Genomic DNA, 26,096 nt, shown 5'->3' with positions numbered 1-26,096 from the left:
CAGTGACTGGCTTGGGACCAATCATTTTGTAATGACAGAAATTATTGTATTTGGAACTACTGGCATATAAAGCCATTGTTTTACATATATTATTTACCAAAAGAGTATTTCCTAGCTAAAAAGCAAATTGATATAAACATTAAATCAATAATAGTACAGATTGTAAAGTGGGTTCACTGTGTACTGATTAGTCCACTGAGACAGAAGTTACAAGTTACAAGAAGCAGACTCAATACTTCCAGACAGGCAGTATAGAATAACAGATACGTTTGTAGCCAGTTCTCCCAAGATTCAGGAAAGCTGCAGATGGCATTGGACTTGTGTGTGCTCCCCACTTGCACCGGCTGAGGGGTTCTGGAAAGACTCTGGAGTGCTGGGTGAAAGCACTGAAGGATGGCATGTCTTGGGGTAAACCAGGAGTCTAGGTGGCTCTGGCAAATCCCTCCCTGTCTGGAAATGTTGCCTTCCCTGTACATGCTACTTATTCTTGAGAACTATGAACGAGACCACCTGGAGAAGTATCCTGCACAGGAGTTCACCGGCCTGCCTGAAATTATGTTTGATGGACGGGCCACACCCACGGAAGGGCTCCAAACACACATCAGTGGCCGTGTCTCTGAATGGCCTCAGTGTGATGCTTGAGGCAGAATCCCCATGTCCAGAGACACCTCCCATCAGCCTCTGGGAACCAGCAAAGACATCTGGGTCTTAGAGTAAACATTAAGCCAGATGTAGTGGGTCTAGAGTGAGGATTAGGTGGTGGGGATGGGGAGGCTCTGAGGAGGTCTGCAGGAGCCTCCTGCTCCTGGAAAAGAACCTGTCCTCACCACCATCACCATCACCACCATCACCACCAACCTATGCCAGTCTTTGTAAGAAAGGTAGATTGCTGCTTGCAGGGGCGGGGTGGTGGTGGTGGTGGTGGAAGGGATGGCACTTGCCCTGCTGCTGGGTGCTGGGCGCGCCCCCCAGTGTGGACAGATAAAGGACAACACTGGGCATTGTAGCAGCTGCCCACAGAGGGCTCGGCTTCTGGCCCACAGCCTGGAAGATTCAGCTTCTCAGCTCCTGACGCCTCTGCTATCAGACAGTGGATTCCCAAGGACCTAGAGCCCAGTGGGCCTTTCCTGGAGGGCCGGGCTTCACTTTGTGTTAGTCTCTTGCACAAAGCACAACTCTTCTGCAGTAATCCCTCAGACCTGCCCAGCAGAGATGGGCGGGCAGGAGCGTGCTAGGCTTCCTGGCTGGCTGAATGGCCTGAATAGGAGCTGGGCCTGCTCTTAATCCCCCAGCAACTGACTGTCCTGGGGAGGGGGGGGGTGTCTCCTCAACTGCAGGTGGGGACTCGCCCCTATCTGTTCCACCCTTTCAAGGATAAAAAGGCAGACCAGCCTTGGAACTGCCTGCAGGTTTGTCCCATCTTGGAACCTTACCCTGTACCCAGGACAGTTCTAGTCCTGATCTGGGATTACAAGGCCGTAAGTAAGGACCGAAGAGCAGAGGAGAGCTGCAAGGACCCAACTAACCAGTCTGGAAGCACCTTGAAGATTCCATTCACGTTAGTTTACAGATGGGAACACAGACTCACACAAGTCATTCAATGGGTAAATGGAAGACAGAAAACACAGAGCCAAGCTGGGCACTGGTGGCTCATGCCTGTAATCCTAGCTACTCAGGAGGCTATGATTTAAGAATTGTGATTTAAAGCCAGCGCCAGGAGGCAAGTCCAAGAGACTCATGTCTTTGATGAATCAACAAAAAGCTAGAAGGGGGAGCTATAACTCAAGTGGTAGAGCACCAGCCTTGAGTGAAAAATCTAAGAGACAGTGCCCAGGCCCTGAGTTCAAGGCCCAGAACTGGTACCAAAAGCAAACAAATGAAACCCACAGATGGCTTCCCAGGAGACCAACAATTGCCCCTACAACCATTCCTCTTACTATTGGGGAGGTATTTAGTGTTCTTGGTAGATAGGAATCATGTGTCAGATGCCCTGAGAAATGATGCAGATATACAAACCGCATGGCAGAGTATGGAAATCCAGCGATTTGTCAATGTAGACACCATCAATGCAATCATTTCCACACAACGCTCTTCACCTTCACTTAGGAGCCAAACTCAGGAACACAGCTGGAAATCCCACACTATGCCCTGCTAGAAACTTCCCAGGAATGTTTGTGATGATGATGAAAATGTTTCTGTTTCCATGCCTTGGAGTGTTACCCTTGTGCGGGACTGGAAGTAGGAGGAATCCTCTCAGATTTGGACTTCACTAAGGTTTATTAAGCACCTATTACTACTACATGCTTTCCACCAAAATTTTCTCTCTCTCTCTCTCTCTCTCTCTCTCTCTCTCTCTCTCTCTCTCTCTCTCTCTCTCTCTCTCTCTCTCTCTCTCTTTTGTGAGTCATGGGGCTTGAACTAGGCCTAGGCGCTGTCCCTTAGCTCTTCAGCTCAAGGCTATCGCCCTACCCTTGAGCCAAGCCCCACTTTCCGTTTTCTACAGGTTAATTAGAGATAAGTGTCTCTCGTCCTTTTGTGCCCTGGCTGGCTTTGAACCTTGATCCTCAGATCTCAGCCTCCTGAGTAGTTAGGATTACAGGCATGAGCCACTGCACCCGGCTTGTTTTTTTTTTTTAATGAACTTTTTATAAGTTGTATTTGTCGTGATTTTGCTGCCTCTTAGAATCAGAGAAGGACCTTGAGAATGTAGAAATTTCACCTTTTCTACTCTCCAGGGGAAGTAAAATGATACAGCAGGAAAAATTTGGGTCTGGAAGTCAGGAAGCCCGGCTTCTCCATCTGTCCACCCACCATCTTTTTCTGAGGACCTTCTGGGGGTGTATGATGCCTGTGTGCTTGGGTGAGTAGACCCCTGCCCTCTCTTGGCTGTATACACCCCACAGATGAAATAAGCCAAATGATTTCTCTCTAGCACCGATTTTTGCTTCAGGCACAGTCCCTCAGTCTCCTGGAGATGTGCTGGCACCAACAGAGGACATGGAAGCCAGGCACTTGCTGAGGCTCAGGGTTGTGCTTGGGGCATAGAAAGCTCACATGGGGCCCTCCAGCAAGCCCGCCATAGTGCCTGGGCTTGGTCTACTGTGAGTGCTGTGTAAGCTCTGCAAACAGCAGCTGAGGATGGAGGATTTGATTAGCATTAAGCTGTATTAAGTGGAGCTCATTCTACAAAGAGTATATTTTAGGATAAACATAATACCAAAGCCCCACTAAGAGCAGGTAGCACCTGTAAGACATGGCTTCCTGCCATCCTCAACACAGGGCAGAGTAGTCTACTGTTCCTTTCAGGGAAAAGCATATGACTCAGTACTCCTCAGCCAATCAGAGGACTCTGTCCTCCTGGCTACTAAGATTGGTTCAAAATAGTCACGTGACACAGCCAAAGCTTTTGTTGTTATTGCTGATTGTGGGGCTTGAACTCAGGGCCTGGACACTGTCTCTGAGATTTTCTGAACAAGGCCAATGCTCTATCACTTGCTCTACCACTTCTAGCTTATTTTGGTGCTTAATTGGAGATTAGAGTGTCACAAGACTTTCCTGCTCAGACTAGCTTCAAAACATAATCCTTAGAGCCTCAGCTTTCTGAGTAGCTAGGGCTACAGGCGTGAGCCACAGTCGCCCAGTGAAATTGTTTTCAAATTTCATTTTTATTATCTGTAAATACTTGTAAAAGGGGGTTCAACAAATCAGTTTGTAAGTACAATGCATCTTGATGGATCTCTCCCGTTTCATCATTCTCCCCCATCTGTCCCAGTGACCATCCCTGTTGGAAGCCATGTGTTCTCCCTATGGAAAGCTTCAGCAAAGATATGGAACCAACCCAGATGCCCCTCAGCTGATGAGTGGATCAACAAGATGTGGTATTTATACACAATAGAATTCTATGCTGCTGTCAGAAAGAACGACATCGCCCCATTTGTAAGGATATGGAAAGACTTAGAAAAAGTCATACTAAGTGAAGTAAGCCAGACTCAAAGGAACATAGGCCCAATAGTCTCCCTCATTTGTCATAATCAGTAGAAACCTTGGACTCTCCTAGCAGAGACTTACAACAGAACAAAACCTAGATATATAAGGCCATATAGTATGATGCTAAATGAAAGGACCTCCAGGATATAGAAACAAAAGCCATATAACGAGTGATTGTTGTCCTTAATGTACTATGTTATCTCTCATCTCTTATGCTGACCCTTGGTAATCTCATATTGTTATAGTATTTCACCTTGTTATCTGATATATTGTATATAGGCGTATTTGGTTATTTGAAATCGGATAGGGAAGGGGAGAAAACAAGATGAGGGGCATGGGTGGGGGGAGGGAAATGGGGACCAAGACATGAGAAAGGGTATCAATGTTTGTGAAGTAATGCGCCCTCTATCTGGTGAATATAATGTAACCTATCTATTAATTACAATAACAAATATATGGAAAAAAAAGAAAGCTTCTGTAGCTGCACCGAATAAAGCCAGTAGTTAGAGATGAGAAGCTGCAGACAGAGAGGCTGGTCTCAGACCTCTGTGAAGGCAGCTCACCCTAGCCCTTGATTCTAGTCGACCCTTGGTATCCACAGGTATGTGACTCCAAGCCGACTTCCATGAGGAAAGCCTCACATACTTGGCGTACACTGAGTTCAGTCCTGTTCAATGGATTTTCCCCATAACATTACTCAGCTTCCTCTAAAGATATCATATACTACCCATCAACAAAGCTAACATTTTCAGTTTATCACTTAAATTACGCACATTACCCTTTGGGGGGGCACCATTTGTTTTTGGGGAGGCAGATTTCTACAACATTAGAAATATTGAAAGATCACATGATAAATTAAATAACTATCACTGATGTGGGACTGACCCTGAATATCTCGGCATCACCTGAGCTGTCAATTATGTACATAGGAATTAGAATTTTTGGTTGTGAAATTTCTTTTAATTATTTCATTGATTTTCTTTGACCATGGGTGGTCAAAATGATGTGTATCCAGGTGCCAGAGGCTCACATCTGTAATTCCAGGAACTTGGGATGCTGAAATCTGAAGGTCTAGTTTGAAGCCAGCCTGGGTAAGAGATTCCATGAGACTCTTGCCTCCAATTAACTCCCTTCCCCTCCCTCCCAAAAAAAATCTGGAAGTGGAGGTGTGGCTCAAGAGGTAGAGCACCAGCCTTGAGTAAAAAATCTCAGGGACATTGCTCAGGTCCTGAGTACAAACAAGTCCCAGGACCAGCACCCCAAAACAAAACAAATTGTTTAAAATCTGTGATTTTTTTTTGTACTCAACACTCAAATGCCTTCTTTACTTAAGCCAGTATGAATTTTGTTTATATCACTTCAAACCAAGAGAGTCCTGAGGGAGACCAACACCTACTTCAGAGAAGTGGAGTGACCCTCCATGTCCTTTTTCTGAGGAATTCTTGTATTCTCACAGCCCTCAGGATCCCAAATCCCTTTCTACAAGTCCTCTTCATCCAGGCCCGCACAGTGCGGATCAAAGCAAAGAACACCTCTGGCTTGCTCACTGGAACCTCCTGTGGGCTGTGGACCCCCATTCAATAATAAAAAGGTCTTCTTGGGGCCGGGAGTTTGACCTACTGGTAGAGTGCTTGCCTAGCATGTGTGAAGTCCAAGGTTCACTTCCTCCGTACCACATACATAAAAAAAAAGCCAGAAGTGGTGCTGTGGCTCAAGTGGTAGAGCTCTAGCCTTGAGAAAGCCCAAGGACAGTGCTTAAGCTCTGACTTCAAGCCCCAGGAATGGCAAAATAAAATAAAATAAAAGGCCTTCAAAACCAGTGCAGACTCAGGTGACATCTGACAGATATCAAAGTTCAGGAACAGTGCCTAATCCCTGAGTTCAAACCCCAGGACCTGGATACGGACCACAGGCCTTCCAATTCTGATGGACAGATATCTGGTGAGGTCAGGGCCAGCCTCAGCACTGGCAATGACTCAACAAAACTGCTCTGCACACCATCCTCACCATCACCACTACCACTACCACTTCCACAGACATGAAATACTAACCACCACTCTTGTATGTGTTGACGTTAACAACTGCCTAATAGAGATGCTATCAAGTCTCTCCTGACAAATGATGTGAACTGAAGGCACAGAGGAATTCAAAAATAATGCCCAAGGCAATACAGCTCAACAAGCTATGATGGAACCTGTAGCTGAACCTAGACTCTCTGTTCCCAAAGTCCATTCTTCTTTTGAGATGATGTCCTTTTATTTTGCTATTTTGCTGGGGCTAGCTGCAAAGTTGGGGGCTCATTGATTCTTCTGCCTCAGCTTCCTGAGAAACAGGGGCTACAATACTCACCACTCACTGTGCCTGGCTACTGAATCCACTCTGATAAACACCTTCCTTTCCTTTTGAGTCATCAATCAGGGCATCCTCTGATCATCAAACCCTTCTAGATTTGGTGGGGAGGAAGCATGCCTCTGCACTTGAAATAGGAAACTATGTATTAAGGTAATAGAGTATTATCTACATAATAGATAGAAATTGTCTACTATCCATCCAAAGGCAGCCTACATTCTTTATATTACTTATTACAGAAAAACAAAGGAGGTTCTGTTCTCTTACCAAATAAGCAGACTAGATGAACATGATCACAGCAGGGGCTCCTTAGTACTTTACAGTTTGCAAAACCTAGAGTCCTCTGGTAAGGCAAAGATAATCATCTCTCATTTACAAAAGCCAAGTAGGGGGAGATGCTTGCTGTGTGTGTGTGTGTGTGCGCGCACGCACACGCGTGTGCGAGCGTGTGCACACGTTGTATGAGTGTGTTTTCATGCATATGTGCATTTCTGTGCACTAGAAGGGTTATGGATGCTTCTGCCATTAAGAATTCCAGATGTGAGAGGAACTTGACATTTCTGATGCTTGGAAGGCAGCGTTCCAGCCCACTGCCTGTGTTTGGAGTCACTCAGACTTAGCTAAGTACACAGCAGCTGAAATCAGTGAGCAGCACAAAAATGTAGGTGTAGCTGCCCCTTCTCCTCTCTCCTCTCCCCTCCCCATTCCTCTGGGTGGAACTGCCTAGATCATGTCTAAATCAGATCTGGCCCACACAACGAGTCTACACATGCAGGATGCAAGGAATGGGGCAGCTCTGGGGGGGGGGCACATGTAGAAACGTGTCTGCATGCACATGTACAGATGTGCATGCACATGCTCACATACATGGCTTTCTGGGGCTACACATGTGGAAAGGCATGGGCTCTGTGTGCTGGTCTGATTCAGCCCCTGATTCTGTAGTGACTTCTGACTGTCTGAGCTTTCTCTGTTCAACTGTATAAAGGACAGATTGAGAGCTGGGTGCCTGGCTCACATCTGTAACCCTAGTTACTCTGGCCTTGAACCAAAAAGTTCAGGAACAATGCCTAATCCCTGAGTTCAAACCCCAGGACTTGCACACGGACAACAGACCTTCCAGGTCTGCTGCAAATACCCAAGCTACTTAGGAAAGAGCCTTGGGAGACAGCGTTGGGCTTTCCTTTCATAGACAGAGATAGTGGGGTCCAGTGAAGGCTCTGAAACCTGCCTCCCCTTTTTCCCCTCCCCCCAAAGCTCCATCTTTCCATCTATTATGGAGTTTATCTTTTAGGGAAAGTTGGATTCTTACAGTGTCAATAAAGCATCCAGTGATACTCAGGAACTTAGTATAAACTGCATGCAAAGCACAAATCAAATACACTAAGTAAACTGAGACTCATGAAGTCCTTTGTATGTCTCTCTGGGATATTTTCATAAGCACCCCTCCAAGGGGAAGCCATATGAATCCATGTTAATAACTACTATTTACAAAGCCTGTTGGCTTCAAAATGACATCAACATGGAAGGTCAGATGTGAGAGTAAGAGATTGTCTTTAACGGTACTCTCAACTTTGGCTTGATGAGCAACTGGGAGAATCTTCCCCAGCCCCATGCCACCAGTTTCCATCAATAAATGAGGAGTTGGCATTCCTTTGTGCATTATCTCTGCCTACCAGAGTCCTCCGCCTCTGCCATCCTCAAACACCACTTCCCTTCACTCTTTGTCCCATGTACTGTGGCTGCCACCTATATACCTGTCTGCTGACCTGGCTGGGTCTTCCTTGATGACTAGGGCTTCAAGACAGACAGTAAAAGCATTGGGAAAGAGCATAGTTTGCAGGTATCTGCCTCTGCCACTCAGCTTCTGTGATATTCCAGAGAATGTGCCAGAATGTCCCTGTGCCAGAGCCAGCCAGCAGCAAACCGGGATTTCTGACCTTGGGGGTGAAACCTGGGAAAAGAAGGAAACAAGAAAAAGATGGGGTCAGGAGGACTACAGCCCAAGACTGTAGCCTAAGGCTTGTGAGTTTAAGGCTGTAGCACTGTTTATTTCAAGTTCCATCCTTAAATACTTTTCTTAAAACCAGGAAACTGCAGGGGTTATCAAGTCTCAAATAGGTTAAATGACAAGCGATTGACATAGCCCAAAGTCATCATGATAACAGCTTACTTCCTTGTGTACTCAATTGTGCAGATCCAAGGTCACTGATCCCATATTCGGTCCCCAACATCCCTGGCCTAGACCTTTCTCGTAGAAACCACCATTTATTCTGCAGATGCTACACTCAGGGCACTTACCTGAGTGAGCATTCAACCTGAACTGATCCCACATTCAACATGAAGGTCCTGAGGCTTGAGAGCTAGTGAAAAGCTTCAGCCCCAGATCTGATCTCCAGGTCTGATCTTCAGTGATGACCTTGAGCCCTGTTCAGAGCCCTGCCACCCCTCAAAGATCAGCACCAAATATCTCCCCAGGCAGCACTTTTTCTCTCAGTAGAAGAGGGTACAGGGGGAACATCCCTTTCCTGAGCCCGAGTGCTCACAGGCGTCATCCCTGAACTTTGGTTTTCTCCTGGAAGCAGTCAGGAAAGAGCCCATATGCCCCAACACTAAGTAGTTCTAATAACCACCGAATTTTCACGCAGGCTTTTACCAGCATACACAAAGAGAAAGTTGTAGAAGGGGAGAAATGGCTTTTTCTTTCTTTCTCTTTCTTTTCTGTCTTGGTACTACTGGGGCTTGAACTCAGAACTTCTGGTTCTCCTACTCAAGGCTAGCTCTTTATCACTTGAGCCATACTTCCACTTCTGGTTTTTGGGTGACTGATGGGAGATAAGAGTTCTGAAGCTTTATGTGCTTGAGAGATACTGAGCTCCTCTGGTGCTTCCTGAGTAAGTGGGATTACAGGTGCGTGCTTCCAGTGATTGGAGAGACTCATGCTTCTCTGACTCAGGCTCCCTGGGAAGGTAACAACTGTCTTCATTGGTCCACAGTCCACAGAAACATCAATGCCAGGAAGTTTTCCACATCTGGCAAAATCACCCAGGATACCTGCTAAAACAGATACCTAGATCTTGCTTCTGGAGAGATTCAGGCCTTAGGTTTGGGGTAGAAGCAAGATTGCACTGGGAGGGGGATGTGTGCTAGGGGTTCACCTTAGGGCATCACACATAATAGATGAACACTTTTGCCACTGAGCTGGGCTCCTAGTCCTACAAAAAAGCACAGAAATACAAAGCCACTTGGTTTGTAGTGTTTTGAGTCATTGCCAACACCAGGGAATGCTGGAGCAGGGAGGCTTTTGACCCTGGACTGTGATCCTGAGTGATTACAGCTTCTGTCAAGTTGTTAAGTAATGCTTTCTGCGAGGGCCAGTGAGCTGGTCGCTGGAGTCTTTGTTTGTCTCTCAGAAACCAGACATAATAAGTAAGCTTGTTATAACTACCTAGAAAGCAAAAGCCAGTCACTGGGTGTCAAGTCTAGTGGCTTCTTTATAAGGAAAGTATGTGGATTCATATAATTTTACATAGCTTTTTGGAGGCCTGATCATTTATATCCTAATTCTTGCATGGGGTTGTATGTTGGATCCATGATCCCAAGGAAGAAAAAAAGAGTGAATGCAGTGTGTGTGTGCACGTGCACATGTGTGCGCGCGAGCCCACACTGAAACTTGAAATCAGAGTCTCTTAGCCTTTTCAGTCTAGGCTGGCACTCTACCATAGTTCTTCTTCTCGTGAACTTTCCTGTTTGGGCTGGCTTTGAACTGTGATCCTGAGATCTCAGCCTCCTGAGTAGCTAGGACTACAGGTGTAAGCTACCAGCACCTGGTTCTGCATTTAGCTTTATACACATGGCACACAAATGGGGATAAGATGTCCTTCGTGTGAGCACTGGGCTGGATGCTCCGTGATGCTCTCAGGTGTGGCACTGGGCCTCCCAATCATTACTCCACTAGCATGGCTTTGTAATTTTATAGATGGGGTGCTCAGGCCTGAGGTAACTATGTGCCTTACTCAAGATCCCCAGCTGGGCAGCGCCAGCCATTGATGTATGCTCTGGACCACCTTTTGCACACTAGGTGTGAGGTCTGCGTGACTGGCGCTCCTGTGTGGCTCGCTCCTTTGCAGGTTTGCTCATGTTTCAAATGTAGGATGTGGGGAAGCTACTTTTAGGAACAATAAGGAGCAATGAGCTGATGAGCTCACAAGGCTTTTTGCTTGGGATGGTCCCTGTTTGTTTAACTGACTCTCCCAAATCACTAATACTGGCTTTGCAGCCAGGAGATGGGCCACCCTGTTTGAGACACAGGAACCTCTTTCTGGAGTTCCAAAGGTCATGATTCAACCTATTCTAGTGCTTTGTAGTGAGTGAATTCAAGATGAGGTGCTTCGGGTAAGGGCACTGATATCACCACAAGGACTTGGGGATTTCCGTGGACTGCTAGGTTCTATACAGGATTCTGTGATGTATGAAGGATTCTTCCTGGGTGGCCCTTGGTAGACAAGAAATGAGTCCCAGTGTAGTAACGTGACATGGCATAGAAAAAAGGAGTGTGGGGTTTGAGTCAGATAGATCAGGGCTGGGATCCTGACTCTGCCACGTGTGTGACCTTGGGCAGGTTACTCATCTATGGGCCCAGTCGCCACATTTCTGTGGTGCCTGGCAAAGACTTGTCTTAGGTAAGACACTAGTTCTCACTTATTCCTTTTGTTTTGAATGTACAACTTTAGGCACCCATCCCTTCCCTGTCAAGGCTAAACTGAGATCCCCTTGAACGTCTTGGGGTAAGAGAAGACAGAGTTCAGGGCTATTGGCTTCCTCTACTCCTCTGCACACAGAGGAGCTGTGTGGAGGTCCCCCGACACACCCCACTTTCAAGGCATGCTAGCCAATGAATGTGAAGAACATTATGCAACTAAATTGATTGGAATGAGTCTTTGGAGGGTGCTAATCTATGAGGGGGGAAATTATTTGAAAAGTAATCTTTCTGCTTGAGAACTGCTTTTATTTTTATTTTTCTTATTTATTTAGTGTCATTACTGGGACTTGAACTTGGGGCCTGGGCACTGTCCCTGAGCTCTTCAGCTCAAGGCTACTGCCTTACCCTTGAGAGGTTAATAGGAGATAAGAGTCTCGGGTCCTTTGGTGCCCGGGCTGGCTTTGAACCTTGATCTTCAGATCTCAGCCTCCTGAGTAGCTAGGCCTTTTTTTTTAATATTCAAGTAATGCTGTACCACTTGAGCTACACAGTTCCACTTCTGGCTTTTTGGTAGTTAATTGCAGATTAGAGTCTCATTGTGTATGGTGCTGGTGGCTCACGCCAGTAATCCTAGCTGCTCAGGAGGCTGAGGTCAGAAGATTGTGGTTCAAAGCTAGCCCAGATTAAAAAGAAAAGAAAAGAAAAGAATCCAGGGGGCCGGGAGTTTGTCCTAGTGGTAGACTGCTTGCCTAGCATGCACAAAAACCTGGGTTCGATTCCTCGGTACCACATGCACAGAAAAAGCCAAAAATGGTACTATGGCTCAAGTGGTAGAGTTCTAGTCTTGAGAAAACTCAAGGACAATGCTCAGGCCCTGAGTTCAAGGCCCAGAACTGCCCAAAAAATTAAAATAAAAAAAATCCATGAGACTCTTTTTTTTTTTTTTTTTTTTTTGCCAGGCCTGGACTTGAGCTCAGGGCCTGAGCACTGTCCTTGGGATTTCTCAAGGTTAGGTATCTACCACTTGAGCCTCAGCACCACTTCCGGCTTTTTTCTATGTATGTGGTGTCAAGGAATCAAAGCCAGGTCTTTGTGCATGCTAGGCAGGCACTAGGCCAAACTCCCAGGCCAAAACTCTTATCTCTAATAAACTACTCAGAAAAAGCTAGAAATGATTCTGTGGATCAAATGGCAAAGCACTCGCCTTGAGTACATAGAGGCTCAGAGACAGCGCCCAGGCCCTCAGTTCAAGCCCCAGGACCCAGGGTGGTATGAAGAGTAAGAAGAGTCTCATGGACTTCCCGTCTTGGGCTGACTTTGAATAGCAGCCCTCAGATCTCAGTCTCTTAAGTAGCTAGGATTACAGACACAAATCACTGGTGCCCCGTCAGAACTGCTTTTAGGCATAAGCAAGTTTTGTGTTCACAGTTCACTTGTCAACATAAAGAAACCTGCATGTATTGGTACAGAGTTGGAACTTCTGGCCTTGCCACCCACTTCCTTTTTTACATGCTACCTTCTGTAGTTCTAGAAGTAAATCCAGACACCACATTGTTGTAGGTGTTCTGTCTCCTTGCACTCCTCCAATTCGGCCGTTCCACAACTTCATGACCTTGCCAGTTTTAAGAAATCCCCATTGAAGACTTTGTCAATTTCAACTATTGCTCTATGTAGATTTGTCTGATATTTTTTCCTGTGACCAGATCATAATGTAGATGGAGCAATGTATCTATGTTGCTGTTTCTATTTTAAGTTACCCTCAGGACACCACACCCACTTCTGCTCAGCCCTTACTCACCACACCTTATTTTTTAATGAAGCTCTGATATGTCTTTCTTCAGAGGAAAGAATGGTGGGCAGCATGTGATCTCAGCACTCAGAAGGCCCAGGCAGGAAGATTGAGAGCTCAAGCCTATCTCAAAAACAACAAGTTGAAGGCTGGGCGTGGTAGAGGGCTTGCCTAGCATGCCCGAAGCCCTGGGTTCGATTTCTTGGTACCACATCCATAGAAAAAGCTGGAAATGATGCTGTGGCTCAAGTAGTAGAGCTCTAGCCTTGAGAAAGCCCAAGAACAGTGCTCAGGTCCTGAGTTCAAGCCCCAGGACTAGAAAAAACAAACAAACAACAAAAAAAACCCCAAATAAGTGGAGCTACTCAGGAGGCTGAGATTGAGGATCTCAGTGGCTCAGTTTAAAGTCATGCAAGGCAGGTAAGTCTCAGAGACTCATCTCCAATTAGCCAACAAAAAGCTAGAAGTGGAGCTATGGCTAAAGTGGTAGGATGCTAGCCTTGAGCAAAATAGCTCAGGGACAGTGCCCAGCCTAAGGTTCAAGCCCCAGGACCAGCACAAAAACAAAATAAAACAAAACAAATATGCAAAAAAAAAAACAACTGAAGGAGAGAAGGAAGTACAATTCCTCTTTCTGGATAGTGCTCTGAAGACCCATTTCTTTGAACTATTGCCAGCAGTCAAAGGGAGATAGAGTTGCTCCTTGGGTCAGAAGTTATGACCCAGGCTTCACATTGTCCAGCAACTGCAGCACTTCTCTCTATTTAAGCCTCAGCTGTTATCAAAAGGTAGGAGTCTGCCAGGTACCAGTGGCTCAGGCCTTTAATCCTAGCTACTCCCGAGACGGGATGTTTGAAGGCAGCCTGGACAGATCAACCCTGAGACTCTGAGCTCTAATTAATCAGCCAAAAGGCACAGTAGAGGTGTGGTTCAAGTGGTAAAGTGCTAGTCTTGATTAATAAAGGGAGAGCTCCTTGGCCATGAATCAGGGCTGGAAGGGGGGCAGGATAAAAGGTGTGAAGCAAGTCAGGCTGTCTGTGAAGCACTGTACAGAAGGGGCTAGCTGTTGATTTGGGCTGACACGTGCTCCAGTGCTCTGACATCTGCCTGGGCTAGAGATGCTGACCTGTGTCTGGGAAGCACTCCTGTGTGTCTACGTGGCCTCTTTGCACTTTGGAGGTCATCCTCAGTAACTGGTTCATTCATTTGACCCCTACTGCATTTGCTACTTTTTCTGATTTTGTTTTTGATGTCTGTAGATAGGACACAACAGTCATAGAATTCGGAGTTACATTCGAGAAATTCCTGCAAATTCAAATGTCTTTTAGGGAACAAAGTTATTTTCCTTTGTTTTATTGTTTTATTTTTAATGATAGGGGAAAAGAAAGAAGAGCTTTCCTTTTGGACTGTTGTTAACATTGATTGGAAACCTCCCAAGTTGTTTTCTGGGTTCATATAACCTGGAAAGAATGAAGAGAGCATCAGAGAGACAAATATTTGAAAGTGATGGAGGTTTAAAGAATGTTTACCCAATCCAGGCAAGAATCATTTGCACTAAAAGGTCTCCCTGCCTGTCTCATCACCATGTCACCTGGCAGAAGGTCAAGTGGCCTTATGCACAAGGCTAATTCTCTGCATTCCTCATTCAGGGATCCAGGGTGTGTTTGTGTGCGCAGGACACTGTATGGGGGACACTACAGTAGGAAGGACGCTGCCCTGCTGTCACCACCATGGAGCAGCCAATGGCCACAGGGGATTAGAACCAGAAACCCACGGCTGCAAGGATAATTCCAATGTCTTAGTCCTCATCTCAAAGACTGAGAAGTGCAAGTATGGGGTTACATTCATTTTGGACAGAACTTTAGAAAAATAATCCTTAAGGCACCAGTAACTCACACCTGTAATCCTATTTAGTCAGGAGGCTAAGATCTGAGGATCGAGGTTTGAAGCCAGCAAGACATGCACATTTACAGAAGTTATTTTTTATCTTTAAGTAATTGTACAAAGGACTTGCCATCCAACAAAGTAGCATGTGGATATGACGAATCTTGATCAGTTCACCCTTTCATCCTTCTCCCCAGCCTTCCACCCACACCTTCCCCCAATTCTCTTAATTATGTAGGATATTTATTGAAAAAAAAATTCTGTTGTTGGCCATGGGGCTTAAACTCGAGGCCTGGGCACTGTCACTGAGAGCCTTTGCTCAAGGCTTGCACTCTTCCACTTAGAACCACAGTGCCACTTCTGGTTTTTTGTTGATATGAGTCTCATGGACTTTCCTGCTTAGAGTGGGTTTGAACCACAATCTTCAGATCTCAGCCACAAGAGCCACAAGCATTTGATTACATTGATTTTTTTTTTTTTTTTTTGCCAGTCCTGGGCTTAAGCTCAGGGCCTGAGCACTTTCCTTGAGCTTTCTCAAGGTTTGAGCTCCACCACTTAAGCCACAGCACCACTTCTGGCTTTTTTTTCTATGTACGTGGTACCAAGGAATCCATCCCATGTCTTCCTGCATGCTAGGCAAGCACTCTACCACTAGGCCAAACTTCCAGCCTACATTGAATTTTATAACTGTATTTTCCCCTGTGTTTGAGACTTTAGCCAGCAGAAGAATCAGAAGCAGAGTTGTGAAAACGCTAAGGGATAGTGTCCAGACCCTGAGTTCAAGCCCCTTTTCGTATTGGCACAAAAAAGCCAACTAGAAGACAGCAAATGACATTTACACCGTGAGTTCTGGCGTATTACATCTCCCTATCTTTTCTGTTGAAAAGATAAGCATTCTCTCCTGAAGGCAGATTTCCTGTCCAGCCCAGACACACACACACACACACACACACACACACACACACACACACACACACACACACACACACACACACACACCCTAGGCTTACTGAGGAGGAGAATTCAGGAGTCAGTAAGTGGATTCCTCACATTGAAGACTCCATGCATGGTTTCCACCAGAATGTTGGTACTTGAGACAAAGCATGGAGGGCGCCACGTGGGAAAGGCTCAGAGCCTGTCCTTGCAGCCCAGCGTGGGCCTTCCCCCCGAGCCCCTCACTACACACTCTCCGTGCTCATAGAGTTGGCTTATTGGTGCCGTCACTTGGCTTTCCATCAGCACTTAGATAAGTGGACACAGGCAGGCAGTCTATCAGAAATGGCCTTGGCTTGACAAAAATGCAGCCATCCCTCCTCAGCACCCAACACCCCTGGCTTGTTAACCCATTACAAGCACAGAAAGGCCTGAGCTGAGAAGCGCCCCTACTAGCCATGTGAGCAGCTGTAACATCCGTATAACCAATGGGAGGCCATATCAACCTACCTGGCACCTGCTTCCTTTTCCTGCCTTGGCTCTGGCTCTTCCTCCACCTAGATTCCCCTGCCTTCTTGTCTCTATGTGTTGACAACGTTCTCTGTCTCTTTCCCGTGACATCTTTTCACCAGGACAGAATCTCTAGACTAGGATTGCAAGTCTCTTGCAGGTCTTACCCTCCTCTAGTGAGTGATTCCTTGGAGATGAGACTCAAACATCCTGTGCACTGAGTAATTAAGACAACACGCTTGATATAACAATAACAAAAACAATGCAAGGACCCTAAGATGAATGCCTGTGGCGTGGGACTAGGTTAGTCACCCCAGAACAGGTTGTTACACAGCAAGGCTAACCCTCACAGCTTGTCTCTTGGTCACATACCCACTCATCCTTCGGACTTCTGCCATGCTATGAGCTGCACAAGGCCCTCATCAGATGTGGCTACTCTTACCATGGAGTTCCCAGTCTTTGGAGCCAACAGTTCAAATCAACTCTTTATATATTATATACACTAGTATTCCATTAAAGCAACAGAAATGGGAATCAATACAGATTTGAAAGGCTACATACACTTGTAAAGCAGTCCCACCTTGGGGCTCCATGGTCTAGCACTTCCATAGCTATTTTCTCACTTAGCTGTTCTTGGACACATGATCTTGGTGCCTCAAGAACTCTAAGTTTGTTGGGCGTGGTAGCTCACGCCTGTAATCCTAGCTACTCAGGAGGCTGTGATCTGAAGATCTTGGTTCAAAGCCAGCCTAGGCATTAAAGTCCATGAGACTCTTATCCCCAATTAACCACTAGAAAACCAGAAGTGGCACTGCTCACAGGGAAGGGTGGTAGCCTTGAGCTGAAGAGCTCAGGGACAGTGCCCAGGCCTGGAGTTCAAGCCTCACAACTGACCAAAAAAACCCCAAAAAACAGACAAACAAAAAACCCTCTAAGTTCTCAAAAAAATCAAAGTTTTAGGTACTGTCCAAGTCAGAACTTTCCAGACTGTGAAAAGAAATAGAAAATATTGTCCTAGTTCTGTTTTTGGCTTAGGTTCAAACACTCAATCCAATGACATATAATTATGTAAGAAAAGGCAAAAGCAAGTATGATGTGTAAACTAGTTTATTATTACAATAAATAAAAAGATACTTTTTATAAAAAGTTACTTTTTAATTAAAAAAAAAGTACCCTTAGTGGTCAATATGGATCATGAGATCCAGACTAGAAATGATATCTTTCAAGGAAATGCGAGGGCTTCTACCTTGTAGCCTTGAACAAAAGAGCTCAGGGACAGTGCCCAAGCCCTCAGTTCAAGCCCCATGACTGACAAAAACAAGGGGGAGGGGGAAGAAAAGAAGAAAGCAATGTTTGTCTTGGCATCCTATAAGCCTCTGGCCTGGGAATCTGTTTATTTATAATGATTTCAAATGCGTAAGGGGCATAATCCTTAGGATGTGTTTCTAATTAATTAATGAATTACCCATATTAGGGTTTGAAGAGCCAGCATGCTGTCCTTTAGTCTTGTCCCCCTTTCTGGCTGGCAGTCTACTACTACTGCAGCCAGTTTCACTTCCGGCTTCTTGGTGGTTAATTGGAGATAGAGTTCCATAGACTTTTCTGCTCATGGTTTGGCTTTGACTTTGATTCTCAGATCTCAGCGTCCAAAGTAGTTAGGATTACAGGCAGGAGCCACTTGAGCCCTGCTGAAATGTATTTGTTTTTTAAAGAAGCAAGTAAAATTTGGTTCCTTTCTCACTATTCTCTAGCCATTCCTTAAAAATTCCAACCCTAATCTCACAACCCTAATCTTCACTCTATTTCCTTTTAACCTTTCATTCTTAAGATTTAAGCCTGAACCACCCTCAAATGTTTTAGTGCTGTTTTTGAGAAGCCTACTTTCCCAGGGGAAAGGCAGGCAAGAAAATGCAAGTTTCAAATCCTTGCAATCAGGGAGGCCTCAGAAAGGCAAACCTGCAGTCATCATCATGTCTTTGTCGTCTGGCAAAGTGTGAAAAGGGTGAAGCAGAGAGGCAGACCAGAACACCTGTGATCATTATGAAACCCAAAGCCACCTCCCAGGCCTGCGTGCTTTTCAGCCTCAACATACAGCACCTGTCAGCCACAGATGACAACCCAGCAGAGGAGAACCCACAACGGGAGCTCAGAGGAGTTGACTGAGGAATTAGGAGGATTTTCTAATAAGCCCATTCATTCTGTTGGATGGAAATATCTTCCAGCTCCACACGGCCGAGGAGAGCTATACATTTGTTTGACATATTGCATGCTGTTTTGTGTCTGTCTGAAAGCAGGGAGCATGTTGGCACAAAAAGAAAAGGTGGGGGGAGGTGGACAAGAGATTTGAACTCCAGAGACCAGGGCTTGGGTTCTAAGCTGCCACTTGGTAGCCAGAAAGAATCTTGGCCTCTGGGTCCCAACAACAACACCCATAAAAGTTCTTACCAGGATTCCATTAACATATGTATTTTTTTTTTTTTTTTGCCAGTCCTGGGCTTGAGCTCAGGGCCTGAGCCCTGTCCTTGGACTTTCTCAAGGCTAGAGCTCTACCACTTGAGCCTCAGCACCACTTCCGGCTTTTCTATGTATGTGGTACCGAGGAATCGAACCCGGGTCTTCATGCATGCTAGGCAAGCACTTTAACCACTAGGCCAAACTCCCGGCCCTAACATATGTATTTATCATGAACTCACACCAGAACACAATCTGCAATTGTCCTTATTATAACTGAGGGAAACTTGGTGATTGAACCATGAATTTAGGTTTTCTCCACTTTATAAACATTGAAATATTTGATTCGTGTGACTGAATTCTATGCTTGCTAGACAGGTGTTCTACCACTTGTATCATAAAAGAGCCCACTCCCCCCACTTTTTTTCTTTTACTTTAATTGGTTTTGGAGTAAGGTCTTGCATTAATACCCTGGCCAGCCTGAACTGAACTTCTACTCTTTGTGTTTCCCCACACAAAGAGCTGGCAAGTACGAACTATCATGCAAAACTTTTATTGGTTGAAATGGAAATCTGGACAACTTTTCTGCCAAGACTGGCCTTGAAGTGCAATCTTCCCCATCTTTACCTCCTGTGTAGAAGTACATGTATGAGTCACTGCACTAGCTTATAAACTTAACTCGTATAAAAATGGATGCTAAAATTTGTTGCTAAAATGTAAAGTCAATAAAGTAAGGGAATTAGTGAGATTTCAACCATGTAAAAACTGGGTAGAAGGAAAGATTCGATGACAATATTAACCATGCTTATATTTGAGACCAAGTAGGGAATGGGCTGTCTACTCTATATTTTTCTAAAAACAAAAACAAAATAAAAACTTTAAATAGTTTTATGTCCTAAAGTCCATGTATATACTGCTCTGGAAAATTACATGAAACAAATTCATAAAAGTAATGCCAATATGACTAACACTATGATGTTTGAAAACAAGGTATTTTATGAATATGGCTAAAAATGCCAACCCTGAATCACTCAAAACGCGCAACATAGTAAAAATTTTTAAATGCTATACATTTTCTTACATACTAACTATCTGTAGGGACAGGGGGAAAAATCTTCATTTTTCTGGAAATAGATGCAATAAGAAATATTTGAGTGGGCCAGGAGTTTGGCCTAGTGTTAGTTAAAGTGCTTGCCTAGCATGCATGAAGACTCAGGTTTGATTCCTTGGTACCACATACATAGAAAAAAACCGGAAGTGGTGCTGAGGCTCAAGTGCTAGAGCTCTAGCCTTGAGAAAGTCCAGGGACAGTGCTCAGGCCCTGAGCCCAAGTCCAGGACTGGCAAAGAAAGAAAAGAAAAGAAATATTTGAGGGGCTGGGCGTTTGGCCTAGTGGTAGAGTGCTTGCCACACATGCACGAAGACCCTGGTTTGATTCCTTGGTACACATAGAAAAGGCCAGAAGTGGTGTTGTGGCTCAAGTGGTAGAGTGCTAGCCTTGAGAAAGCCCAAGGGCAGTGCTCAGGCCCTGAGTTCAAGTCCCAGGACTGGCAAAAAACAAAAGAAAGAAAGGAAGAAAGAAAGAAAGAAAGAAAGAAAGAAAGAAAGAAAGAAAGAAAGATTTAGAAGCAATGGCACTAGTGTAAAAGGAATTGGAACTGCTTGGGGGGTTCCATGATCCTAGCTACTTAGAAGGCTGAGGTTGGGAAGATCGTGGTTCAAGGCCAGCCCAGGCAGAAAAGTTTTCAAGACTCCCCTTTTCAACAGAGATCTGTGCAAAATGGTCTGTGCCTGTGATCCTGGACATTACAAGAAGCTTAAAATAGGAGTATTGTAGCCTAGGCACAGGCCTGGGTAAAAAGTGAGACCCCTTGCCCCCCTGCCCCCTCACCCACCATCTCAAAACTAACCACAGAACTCCTTTGGTCAGAGGTTTTACATATTACCTGAGAATAGGTTCAGTAGTCAGAGACACTGGTTAAACTCAAGGTTAAAGCATTGACGTCTTGACTAAATACACTGTTACTGTGAATCTCCAAGGGAGGTTTGCAGTCTGAGGCCTTGGCCCGAGGCCTTTGAACGGAATCTTTTTTCTCTCTACAAAGGTGACTTCTATTGGGTCAGGTGGATTTATAGGCATGCAGGAACAGTTCCTATCTTTTCAACCTTTAGTTTCGAGGTCGTGAGGCTGAGAGTTTGTCTGTTTCTACTGTAACAAAAGGGGCATGTCAGGAGCGTGAAGCCCATGCTTCATGAGTCATGTTGCATGGCGCCCATGCCCCGTTCCCACCCAAGGGCCTCAGCTCGATTGAAGGCTCTGATGAGACACCAAAGGACAGGGAGGGACGGGAGCTTCCTCACCGTTTCCAGGCTTTGACCTCCTTTATAAAAATGGCTTAGGAATGACAAGTAACCCCTCAGCTCCCCTGTCCCCAACACAAGACGCCCGCCCTTTGCTGGCATGCGAAGCGTGCTTAGAAAGGGGAGGAAAAACCCAAGCCACAAAACCCCACATTCCTTTCCAGGGCTGTCTGTGTACACACCTTGGACCTTTGACTCCCTTTCCCTGGAGAACAGGGGATTCTGAGGCCTTGAACAGGGGGCCTATGGCCCCACTTTGCTCTTGCCCGTGAGTTCAGCTTCTGCTGTGGCTCAGATCACAGCTCTGTTTCTTCATTGCATAATGAGCTAATGAGCCCCAGTAGAAGGTCTTGGTTAAATTCTCAAGCCTCAGAAGAGGGAGACCGCCTCTCCCACTCCCTTATCCCTAATTTAACTAGTCTTTGTCATCTTCTACTCATCCTCCAAACAAAAACAAACAAAAAAGGTAACATTTCATGGAGATAGTAGCTAATATCTATAAATACATAGAGATTGTTACATATTTAACTTTTTTTTTCTTTTTTGTCAGTCCTGGGGCTTGAACTCTGGGCCTAGGCACTGTCCCTGAGCTATTCAGCTCAAGGCTAGCATCTACCACTTGAGCCATAATGTCATTTCCTTAACTTTTTTTTTTTTTGCCACTTGTGTGTGCGTGCGAGTCCTGGGATTTGAATTCATGGTCTGGTCACACTACTCCTCAGCTTTTTCTGCTCAAAGCTGGTACTCTACCACTTGAACCACAGCTTCCTGCTTGGATTACTGTCAGGGAGAATAACTGGAGAGATTTAGGATATGTCCTCTTATTTTATATTGGTACTTAATATGAAAATAGAACCAATATGTAAAAGTGCTTTGAGATTTAGTCATTGATTTTGCCCATTTTTATTTTTGTTTTCTTGGTAGTAGGGATCAAACCCAGGCATTGCACTTGTTAGGCAAGTATTTTGCCACTGAGCTACATCTCAGCCCTCTATTTCATGTTCTACTATACTTTGTGCAAAAAAACAATATTGTAAGCCAATCACCAGTGGCTCACAACTGTAACCCTAGCTACTCAGGAGGCTGAGATCTGAGGAACACATATGGTTCAAAGCCAGGCTGAAAAGTCTCCGTGAGAATAATCTCTACTAAATCACCAAAAAAAGCCAGAAGAGGAGTTGTGGCTCAAGTGATAGGATGTAACAAGTCTTAAGAAAAAAAATCTCAGGGACACCACCCAAGCCCTGAGTTCAAGCCCTATGACCAACAATAACAACAAAAACAGCCTCTCCCAAACAACAACAAATCACAACAACATTTTATAAACATTTTTCATGACACAGGAAGATTCTAGCTGTCAGTTCATATGAGGATGCAGGTTAATATGTGCTCATACAGGTTCTGTATAGAATGCTTCTGTTTGTTACATAAGGACCCTCACATGTGCTTGTAAGTGTATGATGTATCTTTAAGAGAATATTTAAGTAATTGGTGAAGGTAGCTGATGCTGGAGAGTGGAAGGGAGAGATTTTTTTTTTTTGCCCGTCCTGGGCCTTGAACTCAGGGCCTGAGCACTGTCCTTGGGCTTTCTCAAGACTAGCACTCTACCACTTGAGCCACAGCACCACCTCCAGCTTTTTTCCTATGGATGTGATATGGAGGAATCGAACCTGGGTCTTCATGCATGCTAGGCAAGCACTCTTATCACTAGGCCAAACTACTGGCCCCTACTTCGTGAAGTTTTTAACTATGTATCTATATTATCAAATAATGGCTAAGTAGATAAAAATAGAACTCAGTTTATAAAACTAAACTATTCTCTTTCTGTGAAAATAGAGAGCTGGCATATTGGCCTGGGACTTTGCCCTAGTGGTAGAGTGCTTGCCTACCATGGACAAAGACTTGGTTCAATTCCTTGGTACCACATAGAAAAGTCAGAAGTGGGGCCGTGGCTCAAATGGTAGAGCACTAGCCTTGAGGAAAGCCCAAGGACAGTGCTCAGGCCCTGAGTTCAAGCCCCAGGACTGGCAAAAAAAAAAGAACTGACATATTATTGATATAAAAATTATAACTAGCTGGGTGCCAGTGGCTTATTCTTACAATCCCAGCTACTCAGAAAGCTAACATCTCTAGATCAAGGTTTGAAGCCTGCCCAGGCAGATAAATCTGACAGACTCCAATTAATCAGCAAACAATCTGAAGGTGGAGCTGTGGCTTAAGTGGTAGAGGGTCAACTATGAGTGAAAAAGCCAAATGTAAAGCCTTGAGTTCAAGTCCCAGTGCCTGCACCAGAAGAGAGAGTGAAACAGAAAGAAGGAAAGGAATGAATGAATTGCATGTTCATAGTAGCATTAACAATGTTTTTAATAGGCAAAAACTTTAAACAACCCAAGTGTCCATCAACTGGTACATGGATAAATAAACATCTGGGTAATAGGGTTACAGCTGATTTTTATTTGCTTTGAAAAGGAAGATCTGTATTTTCAGTCTTCTGGGGTGAGTGTATATTTCTTTTGAGACTGAGAAATGATGTTATAACATCATTTAAAAACAGTATTAGTGGGGCTGGGAGTTTGGCCTAGTGGTAGAGTGCTTGCCTAGCATTCACGGGGGCCCGGGTTCGATTCTTCGATACCACATACATAGAAAAAAGCCCGAAGTGGTGCTGAGGCTCAAGTGGTAGAGCTCTAGCCTTGAGAAAGTCCAAGGACAGTGCTCAGACCCTGAGCTCAAGCCCAGGACTGGCACAAAAACAACAAGAACAACAACAACAACAAAACCCCCAGTATTAGTGAGATGTAATTTGCATGCAGGAACGCTAGCATGAAGCCACAGTTTGCTGACTTTTTATGAGGATCTGTGTACCATCTCCCCGTCAGCTAAGCACCTAGAGCCCTTCTCCCCCCAGGAAGTTCCTTCTCACCCTTTATAGCAGCAAGTCTGTTTTGTCAGCTCTCAACTTCATAGAAATGGAGATTACAAGTCTGTGTACATTTAATGTCTGGCTCATTTTGCTCAAAATAATGCTTTACAGATTTTTATTCATTCATTCATATAGCTAATCCTGGGACTTGAATTTAGGGCCTAAGCACTATCCCTGAACATCTTTTGCTCAAGACTAACACTCTACCACTTGAGCACAGCACCAATTTTTTTTTCCGAGTAGTTTATTGGAGATAAGAGGTTTACATTTTCCTGTCCAGTCTGGCTTTGAACTGTGATGCTTAAATCTCAGCCTCCTGAGTGGCTAGGATTATAGGCATGAGCCACTGGCACCTGGTTACAATTATTTTTAGTTTTTTTTTCCTTTTTGTTTATTTTGCCAGTCATGGGTTTGAACTCAGGAACCTGGCATCATTGTCCCTAAGCTCTTTTGCTCAAGGCTAGTACTCTACCACTTCCTCAAAAAGTATTTAAGCACAGAGTAACATCCTAAGTGCTTACTACTGCTTTATGATCAGCAGAGACCTGATCCAAACAGAAAGGAGCCTTCCCCAAGCTCCTGGAGCTGGGTGCCATGACCTTACAACCCGGGCCTGAGAGGGAGGAGACAGCACCTCACCCCTCAACCCCCTCCCAGGCGGCAGCAGTGTCTCAGGTGAGAGCCACCCTGCTCGCAGCCATTGTTCTGGAGTGACAGCCCCAGGGGCAAATGGAAAGCTGTCAACCTGAAGGCTGTCAACTGCAGACAAGAATTCCTTTCTTTGTCAGGCTGGGTGGTCTGGTGGCTTCAGCAGAGACCTGCACAGAAGATAAGTATTGTGTGCTAAAACACACCCAGGCTCCATCCCCTCTAGCCTCACTCCTTTGTGAGGCCTGGATGAGCCACACGTGGTTCCCTGGCCTGCCTTGTGCTAAGTCCTGGGCACCCAGCCCCGGGAGGGCATCTGGAGGTTGCTTAGTGCATGCACCCTTGTACCCCACCACCTGCACAGTATATGCCAGTCTTAGTCACACTGCTGGAAGATTCCATACAGATGGCCTGGCCCAACCCTCTGGGGCTATAGGAAGAGGTTCAGACACAGGCTGTAACTTGTCCAAGATCACACAGGACAAGTACGAGAGCAAGGACAAGGCCATGCATCCCCTTAGGCTTCCTCTTCTGTGCACCATCTCAAGCTCTCTCTCCCTCTTCTTCCCTCCTTCTCCCTTTGTCTCTCCCTTCCTTTCCCTCTCTCTCTTCGTGTGTGTGTGTGTGTGTGTGTGTGTGTGTCTACACACTTGGTGGGTCTCAGCCTGTGTCCAAAGGCTTTCATGTTTGCTCAACACCTGAGATGGCTTCATTTACAGGATGATTTGCTGCCCTCTACTGGTAATCCAAAACAACACTCACTCTCCTTTCTGGGTACCTAGAGTACAGGCCATTCAACAGAACAAGCCTGTAGATATAGATGAGGAAAACTGAGGATGGTGGTTCTGAGGATTATGACTCAAAGCTAGCTCAGGCGGGAAAGTTTGTGAGACTTTTGCCTCCAATTAACCACCAGAGAACTGGAAGTGGTGCTGTGGCTCAATGTGGTCAAGCGGTAGCCTTGAGCAAAATTACTCAGGGACAGCACCCAAGCCCGGAGTTCAAGCCTCATGACCACCACCACTACCAACAACAAAAGAGATGATATAATCTGCCTAAACTGATCCCGAGTTGAAACAGCCTGTGGGGCTGTACCTTCCTTCTGTAGCTTAGTATCAATACCACTCGCAGCCCTGACGTTGCTTACTGCTTTCCCTCAGTGATTACGGCTCGGGGCCATGGCTGAAACGTGAATACTTAGTTACTTGGGAGGCAGCGATGGGAGGTTGTGGTTAGAAGCCAGCTCAGGAGAAGGAAATGGCTTTCAAGGCTCCATCTTGATTAATGGACATACAGTGCAGTTTACATCTATGCTAGGAAGCATGAATAGGAGGATCAGAGTCCAGGCCATAAAGTCAGATCTTCCTTGAAATAACCAAGATAAAAGAGCTGATGAAGTGCTTCAAATAATAGAGCGTCTGCCTAGCGAGTGCAAAGCCCTGAGTCCAACACCCCCTGTACTACTGTACAGACTTGTCCCAACCACATTGTTCTTGTCAAGTCAAAAGAGGAAAAGTCACAAAAAATTCAAGGATATAACAGATGAATGAATAAAGAAGATA

At 45.2% G+C, this 26,096-nt stretch overlaps 1 long non-coding RNA gene across 1 annotated transcript in view; it reads right to left on the bottom strand.

Annotated features, from left to right (window-relative positions):
* LOC150065662 (uncharacterized) overlaps positions 1–26,096 on the bottom strand; it is a 41,347-nt gene that overhangs the window by 5,540 nt on the left and 9,711 nt on the right. Inside the window, exon 2 of the long non-coding RNA XR_016534970.1 lies at positions 8,103–8,287. This is a non-coding gene — a long non-coding RNA (uncharacterized LOC150065662). The remainder of the gene's footprint in view (positions 1–8,102; positions 8,288–26,096) is intronic.

This window comes from Megascapheus bottae, chromosome 3 (assembly GCF_031878675.1).
Source record: "Megascapheus bottae isolate mThoBot1 chromosome 3, mThoBot2.hap1, whole genome shotgun sequence".
Lineage (NCBI taxonomy): Eukaryota > Metazoa > Chordata > Mammalia > Rodentia > Geomyidae > Megascapheus > Megascapheus bottae.
This window is presented reverse-complemented; position numbering and strand designations above follow the sequence as displayed.